Here is a 9,172-nt window from a genome sequence, read left to right as displayed (position 1 = left end):
CAAAACATCTGATGCTGAAAGTGAAATTCAAATCAAAGTTATATGGGGTTATAGAAGACATTTCTGTCTGTGGGATCATTGCCATGTTAACATGGCCGCCATTCGAGAGACCCTAGATATGCCAAGGAACTTATGTTGAATTACACAGAGGAACTTCGTGAAGGTGAAGCTTATAACATAAATGAAGGAAGTTGTGACAAAAAGAATAGATCTCGCAAAGGGTGTGACACCCGCAAGAGCTCACACTGAAGGAATCCATGGAGATATTTCACAATATCAAGTGTGCAAAGCATAAAATGTTGGAAGCTGATCCAAACTTCAAAAAGAGTATGGCAGTTCACCGGGCATGAAAAGATGTTCTCTTGGTATCAGAAGTTATGAGAAGGAGAAGGCAAGTACTGTTCAAACTACCCTTGGTATGTTTTTTTATAAAGAAAACATTCTGTCAACACTTCTATTGTTTTAAATTACAGTGTACTGAACAAATGCTAGTTTCATAATTTGTTCCTTCTTCTATACACTTAAAATGAAGTGGACAGTGAAGGAGTTTTTTTAATGTTTTGACAAAAAAATTTAAATGTCAGAGAACAACTGTAGTTTCTCCCTCTGAATAATATTGCTTTGCACTCTTTTAGCTGACAGTCATTTTCCACATCCTCCACTGCCCTGCACGGTGAGGACTGCCTGTCCTTAGTGATGACTAGATCTAGGGTTGGGCCTTGGAAATGAGTAGCTACGATGAGATAGAGATGGTCTTGTAGTTGAAGGCTTTTTGGTGCTCCTTTTCAGTAGAAATTCCGGAACTTTCTACAGCTGTGAAAGATTTCTATCAGTGACTTATTAATAGTATCAACCCAACAGTCCGAAGCTTAGTGGTGTGAAGAGAGGTGCCAGGGAGGTCCCATACTCCCAACCCTTCCCTCTCTTGTTGCCACCGTACTGTCAAATGCTGCCGTTAGAGATGTAGGTCTTCAGGTTAAGCCCCGCCCTTCTTGAATTGTTAAAAATATGTACCTGAAATGGTACGATGTGAGGTGATGCATGTATAAACTAATTTTATCGTGGTAGTCATTTCACAATATATATGTCTATCCTATACAAATAAAATATGTATGTAGAAAGCCTGCTATAGCAAGTAAGGGCACCAGGACATTACAGGAAAGGGGTACTAAGGTTCCAGAAAGCGCATCTTTTTAGAAAAAGAAAATAAGGGCACCTGGGTGGCTCAGTTGCTTAAGTGACTGCCTTCAGCTCAGGTCATGATCCCAGAGTCCTGGGATCAAGTCCCACATCAGCCTCCCAGCTCCATGCGGAGTCTGCTTCTCCCTCTGACCTGCCGTCCCATTCACTCTCACTCTATCTCTCTCTCTCTCTTGCTCTCAAACAAATAAATAAAAAATCTTTAAAAAAAAAAAGAAAAAGAAAATAAATTTGGAAATATGTAACAAAAGCCTTAAAAATGTGTGCTCCCTTTGACCCAGTAACTTCACTTCTGAGACAGTCTATCTGAAGGGAAGGAGACTAAAAATTATGCACATAATTGTTTGTCATGTTATCTTTTATAATAAATGTTAGAAATAATGCTGGGGGAATGTGTAAGTAAATGTACAATACATACAAATGATGTGACATATTTATATATTTGTATTTATAAAATATATGAATATATTTTTATTTATAAATCTTTATATCTTTATAAATATATTTATAAAAGTCGGGAATTTTCTTTGGATTATCATGAAAATATCATAGGAAGAGTTTGTGAAATAATATAAATTGAGAAAATGAGAATACAAAACTATATATACTGTGTGATCTCAATATAAGTGCATAGAAAAAAACTGGAATAAAAGATGTCAACATGTTATTATGGTTACTTCTGGGTGTAGGAATTGAAGGAGATTAAAATGTATAAAGGAAATGCATGTGAATTGTTAAAAAATAATAATGCACCATAATACTGGTTCTGGAGCAGGACTGCAGGCTAGTTGCATTGACCTTGGGCAACTTCTCTAGCCTCTCTGTGCCCCTGTTATATCATCCATAAAATATGGGTAACAGTAGGTTGACTTCCTAGGGTTGTTATGGAGATTAAATGAGTTAATACTTATAAAACATTTGTAAGAGTTTCTAGTATATAGTAAGTGCTCAATAAATGTTAGCTATTAATTTATTGGTGTATATACACTTGTAAAAGTAAAGTTGATTTTACTCCTTTTTTACATTTTTAGTTGTATATACACAGGAATTGTATATATATGTATATACACACATGTGGGGTTTATGATGAACACAATTAAACAACTTGTATTCACTCAGCAATATATCAATATATTTTGGACATTCTTGTACATCAGTAATGCAGACCTACTAATTTTCTGTAATGGCAGCATTAGCGTTCTAGAGTATGTTTTATATTTTATTTAACCATTTCCTCACTAATGAATCTTTGCCTTATTCCCAAATATTGCTGTAGAGATTCTGACCCTTATACATACATTTTTCCACACTTATATGAGTATCTTCTTAGGATAGATTCCTAGTAGTGAAATTTAGTCAAAGGACATGTTGTTGATAACAAGGACTGATATTTCCAGTTTCCCCTCCAAAGAAGTTGTACTAGTTGACCAATACATAAGAATGCCATTTTCCTCAGAGCTTCATCCATTCTGGATATTATCAATCTTTAAAAATTTCCCACCTTTTAGGGAATATGGTATCTTATTAGGGTTATAATTTGTATTTCTCTGATCACTACTGAGTTTGAGCATATTTTCATATGTCCTTTGCATTTCCTCAACTGTGAATTGCTTGCTCAAGTCCTTTTCTGAGAGTTCTTTTCTTTTTTATTTATACTTCTCTGTATTTAAAAAGAAAGAAAAATGTTTTCTATTCTTTAAGTAAACTTGTGCTCCATTCTTTATCAACCATACTAGCAGAGGAAAGCATTTGCTCAGTCCAAAAGAAAGGAGAATGTAAATGTATAAATTTTGTTGACTCTCTTTTTTTTGGGGGGGTTCAGGGAAAAAATTTACCTGCTTAATTCTGCCTTTCTCAACCTAATATGAACTGATTCTCTTTTCATTCCCTGTGCCTCCACAGTTGGAAGATGCTATTTGATCATTTGAAATGCACCGCGGACCTCTAACACATTTGTCTAAGTCACCGAAGACTAAACTTTTAAAATTTGACTCAATAATTCTATAATTTGTTTTTTCTAAAAAGCCATCTTTGAGGTTGATCCAGAAGGAAGTGGAGGGCTGCACAGTCATTTGATATATTTAGGCCTATTCTAACAACCCATTCTAACCGTTCAGGCAGATGCATATTTTTTTCTTTCAGAATTCTTTCAGAATGACCTCATAATTGAGCTGCCCCTATAGGCTCAGCATTGAAGAATAATGAGTTTTTGAATGATGAGGAGGACATGTTTTGAAACAGAAGCAAATAGTGCTGATTATTTACAATGCTGCCATCAAGGGAATGTGAGCTACAATGGCTAGAAATCCTCCTGTGATTGGAGCTGGGGATGGCCGTTGCAAAGAGTCCACAGTGCCAGTGGCCTTTCCTAAGTGTCCTTGCTCCCATTTTCCCTTTACATGAGTAACATGCTAATTGTTGGGTAGCAGAGAGGCCAGCCCAAGCTGATTAAAAGTCTGGCTTAGTGACAATTTAGTTCAGTTCCATTTCTCCTAAATGATACTTCAGTTGTTTAAGGAAAAAAGGCATGGGTGGGGGAACTCTCCTATTCTTAGTTATCGCTAGTAACAGAGGCTTAGGGACCTTTCTGTAGCCAAACACAGCATTTTTAAAAAAAGGTTTTGTCAGAGTGAGAGAACACAAGCAGGGGGAGCTGCAGGCAGGGGGAGAACCAGGTTCCCCACTGAGCAAGGATGTGGGGCTAGATCCCAGGACCTTGGGATCATGACCTGAGCCAAAGGTAGATGATCAACCAGCTGAGTCACCCAGGCGTCCCTATAGCCAAACATAGTATTAACCTCAGTAAATCCAATGCCTCCTAGACCCTTTTCACTTATATATCATGGAAAAGACCTTCAGATGCTTTCTGACATTCTGATTCAGTGTCTTGACTATTAAATTCAGCTTGAGTCTTGTGTGTAATCTTGGATCCACCAATGAGCACATATTTACCTTGACCATAATTTTATCAAGGGAGTGTTATTTCAGGAAACAGGTTTAGACCACAAGATTCTTAGGCCTTAAAGGTCATCTGATCTAATCCCCCACTGAGCCTGGAATAGCCCTTCCAGGTCTTTCCCTGCCCCTTAACTCCCTCCAAGTGTGGAGGTGCCTTCTTGTCAGATCAAATCTCTCTAGTGACATGGAGATCCCTGTTATATAAGACAGCTCAGTCCATCCTGAAGAGCTCTGATAGATAGAAAGGCTTTTTACTGAATGGAAATTTTTCTTCTAGTAGATTCAACTCATTGATCCAATGGGAGTCTAGAGGTGCCTTCCAGAATGGGTCTGAATCTCTTATACATCACATACCTATAAATATGCCTTCCTCCTTTTTCTATAGCTCCACCCCTCCCTCTCCCCGACCATTCAGTCTAAATGTTCCCAGCTTTTGTGAATTTTCTTGTAAGAAGCCCCTGGCTTCTTCCCTAACCTAATCTCCTGTACACGGCCTCCTTCTTTTCCTCAAACATGAACAGCATATTCCTGTCTCAGGGTCTTTATCCTTTCTCTTCCCACTACCAGAAATGCTCTTCCCTCAGATAATAGCAAGATTTGTTTCATTACCTCATTTTGTTGAGGTGTAAGTTCCTTAGAGAGGCCTTCCCTGACCATTCTGTCTAAAAGAACCCCACCCCATCTCCATCACTATCCTTTTACCCTGATTCATTTTTTTTCTTCATGCACATCATTCCCTTAAAGATAATTATATATCTGTTTATAAGTTTGTTTATCTCTCCAGCTAAATGTAAGCACTATGAAGACAGGGACTATTCATGTTTTATCTTGCACATAGTAGGCGCTCAGTAAACACTTATTGATTGACTCAATACAATATGTTTTTTATTCCTTTCATTATCCTGGTCACTCTCTTGACTTTCAGTAACCCGCTCAAAGTGCAATGGCCTGAACTGACAATAGAAATCTAGCTATGAAGGGCATGGGATGGCTCAGTCCATTGGGAGTGCAACTCTTGATTTTGTCTCAGGTCATGGTCTTGTGGTTGAGGGATCGAGCCCTGTGTTGGGCTCTGCACTCAGCAAGGAGTCTGCTTGGGATTCCCTCTCTCCCTCTATCTCTGCCCTCCCACCTCTCTTTCTCAATCACTTTCAAATAAATAAATAAATAAATGTTTTAAAAAAGAAATCTAGCTATGAGCTGACCAAGGCAGAATAACGCAGAAGAACCACATTATTCAGTCAATGAGTATACACCATGCAGCAGACACCATGCTAGATCCTGGGCATATGACAGTGAACAAGGTCAATATAGTCCCTGCCTCCAGAGAACTCACTGTCTAGTATCTTACAGATGTCCTTCTAGCATGATGAGGTCTTAAGGTCACATTTGCTATTAGGGCAGCCATATCTCACATCATCACACTGGAGAATTTATAGTCCAAACTTAAAGCCCCTTATCATGAGTTCTTTTTGTGCTCAAGTGCAAAATCATGTATTTACTCTATTAAATTTCATTGGGTTAAATTCTATCTGTAATTCTATTAAATCAAATCATTTTAGGATCTCGGGGCACCTGGGTGGCTTAGTGGGTTAAAGCCTCTGCCTTTGGCTCCGGTCATGATCCCAGGGTCCTGGGATCGAGCCCCGCATTGGGCTCTCTGCTTAGTGGGGAGCCTACTTCCCCCTCTCTCTCTGCCTGCCTCTCTGCCTACTTGTGGTCTCTGTGTGTCATATAAATGAATAAAATCTTCAAAAAAATTTATTTTAAGATTTCAATTCAGTCATCCAAGATACGTGCTAGTCTTCCCAGCTTTATGTCGTATCTAAGTCTAGTAAGTGGGCTTTCTATATATACAGATTATCCATAAGATCATTGATCAAGACAGACTTCTATAGCACACCACCAGCAGATTACTTCCAACTCAGTATCCAAGTGAATCCCTACAAATGCCTTGATGCTCTCCAGATTTCCGGCCACCATGTTTCCATATTTACCAGTCTGGAAACCCTGTCAAGAAAGGAGTTAAAGTTAGAAATGCCTTGTTCTTAGTGAACCCATGTTGGATCCCAAAGATCATTCCTAGCCCTGACAATGACTACAAATTCTACTCGGTTCACCTAAACCATCCCTTTAATATTCCATTTGATGGTCTTATTTGATATAAACATCATCACAAATTTATCATGTCCAGAATCTAACTTTCTGCCATTTTTGAAAATCAAAAAAAGTATCTATTTCCTCGATTACAGATCCTCTCTTATTTGTTCTGATCCTCAAAATCTGCCATGATAGCGTAGCATTCTGTGTATGTATACATGTTCTTTTTCCTGAGTTCTCTCCACTGGGGACACAGTCAGCCGAGTAAGGAGCTTCAAACTCATTTACGTATCATCTGTGCATTCTCTTACAATCTCAGTTTTGGGCTTCTGTTGCTTCTCACTAAAGTTCTTTTCTAACATTTTCAGTCTTAAGCTCATTATCTTTTTCAGAGAAGACAACAAATTTGGAGTTCTGCAGTTCCTGTCTTCTATCAACATTATTCCTTCAGTCATAAGCAGGATACCTCTCACCTGACCTTGTTCTTACTCAGAACATAACTAATGAAGCCTCATGCTTTCATCCTAGACATATTCTCCTAGACTCAGCTCACTGAAGGCTTTCACCCTCCTGACATTGTTCACATCAGCTAGTGATCCTCTTCTGGTTCATTCTTAATCTCATTTCCTCCCACTCTTCCCACACTAATCCAGCCACAAGTACCTCCTTGCTGTTCCTTAAAGATGTTAAGCATATCCCCAAATCGGGGCCTTTATATGTTTTGAAACCTTAGCCTGGAATGCTGTTTCCCTAGATGGTTGCAGGATTTGTCCCTCACTTCATGGTGTCTCTTTTTAATTGTTTTCTCATTAGAGAAGCCATCCCTAATACCATCACTAAAATAGCACACATATATACCCACTCCTGTGGTCATTCTCTGCCCTTTACCCTGCTTCATTTTTCTTAATAATTATCACCATCTGACACATTTCTTTGGTTACTGTCTGTCTTGTCCCACTAGAAAATAAGTTGCATAGGGACAAGGATTTTTGTTTATTGCTACAACAGTGCTTGTCACACAATAGATGCTCAATAAATATGTGTTAAAATTAATAAGGGATGCCTGGGTGACTCAGTTGGTTCAGTGTCTGGCTCTTGGTTTTGGCTCAGGTCATGGTCTCAGGGTCATGCAGTCAAGCGCCCCACCCCCACCCCCAGGCCCCCTGTCTGGCTCTGTGCTCAGCAGGGAGTCTGCTTTAGATTCTGTCTCCCTCTCCCTCTGCCCCTCACCTGCTCACACCTCTCTCTCTAAAACAAATAAATATTTTTTTTAAACAAATAAATATTTTTTAAAAATTAATGATACCTAGGTATTTCTCTTAGAACATTTTTCTGTGAGACTGACTTAGGATTTTTCCACCTTCAACATGACTCTGAAGGCCCTAATAAGAAAAAATTCTGCTATGAGAATAATGATTAGGAAAGTAATGGTAGGGGTGCCTGGGTGGCTTAAGTGGGTTAAGCGTCTGTCTTTGGCCCAGGTCATGATCCCAGGGTCCTGGAATCGAGCCTCACATCAGCCTCTCTGCTCAGCGGAGAACCTGCTTCTTCCTTTCCCTCTGCTGCTCTCCCGGCTGCTGTGCTCTCTCTCTTACTCTCTCATACATACATACATAAATAAATATATAAAATCTTTTTAAATAGTGACTAGAAATAAAACTTAGATCCTGGAATTTCTATGACTCTATCCATGTGATACTCAAAGCCAACCTGAAGGTCTAATGTGGGGCAATACATGTGGGATCATAGTACTCATTGGAATTTAGTGGGACAAGCTTAAATCCTGGTAGCAGAAGGGGCTGCCCTTTCTAAAAGGAGCATATCTTGGGGTGCCTGGGTTGCTCATTTGGTTAAATGTCTGACTCAGGATTTCGGCCCAGGTCATGATCTCAGGCTCGTGAAATCAAGCCCCCCACTGGGCTCTGTGTTTAGCACAGTCGGCTTGAGATTCTCTCTCTCTCCCTCTACCCCTACTCTGGTTCATGCTCTCTCTCTCTCTCACTCTAAATAGAGAAATCAAATCTTTTTTTTTTTTCCAAAGGGGAACATATCTTCTAGAAGAGTAGGTAAAGTCATAGTGTATATTAAATCGACATTCACTTGGATTTATAGGTACTGATATGGAAAGAAGTTCATGGGATTCCATTAAGTGAAAAAAGTAAGAAATGGAATAACACGTACAGTAAGTTCCATTTATACATTATTGGAGAGAGAGAGAGATGTCTTGAATCTAGAGGGATTTTATTTTTTTTATTAAAGATTTTATTTATTTATTTGACAGAGAGAGACACAGCAAGAGAGGGAACACAAGCAGGGGGAGTGGGAGAGGAAGAGGCAGGCTTCGCACTGAGCAAGGAGCCTGATTCAGGGCTCAATCCCAGGACCCTGGAATCATGACCTGAGCCAAAGGCAGATGCTTAAGGACTGAGCTACCCAGACACCCCAGAGGGATTTTATTTTAATGTATCTCTGGATGGTGTCATTTTATTTTAGATTTTTTTAAAATTCTTTTTGTTAGTTTCTAAACTGTTTGATTTTCTTTTAAAACAATGAGTGTGGATCACTTCCCCCCAATAATGGATTTTTATTTGAAAGGGTCTACAAACAACTGAGGAAAGTGGTTGCTTCTGGAGAGTAACTGGAGAACTAGTAGAAAAAGCAGAGGGAATCTCAGTTTTTACTCAATTTGCATTTATACTAGTTGATTTTATACCATGTTCATGTATTATTTTAAGTAAATATTATCTTAATATCATATATATTATTATTTTATTATATTTCTATTTTAAAGAACTATTTTAAGAAATATATGCACATATTTATATATTTATTATTCTTAATGACATATTATTTTTCAAGAAATATTATTTTTAAGAAATGCATGGGTTTGGAAATCTTCCAACCTGAGAATATG

The sequence above is a fragment of the Enhydra lutris genome, unplaced genomic scaffold (assembly GCF_002288905.1).
Source record: "Enhydra lutris kenyoni isolate GAN:26980312 unplaced genomic scaffold, ASM228890v2 scaffoldscaffold65, whole genome shotgun sequence".
In the NCBI taxonomy this organism is placed as follows: Eukaryota; Metazoa; Chordata; class Mammalia; order Carnivora; family Mustelidae; genus Enhydra; species Enhydra lutris.
This window is presented reverse-complemented; position numbering follows the sequence as displayed.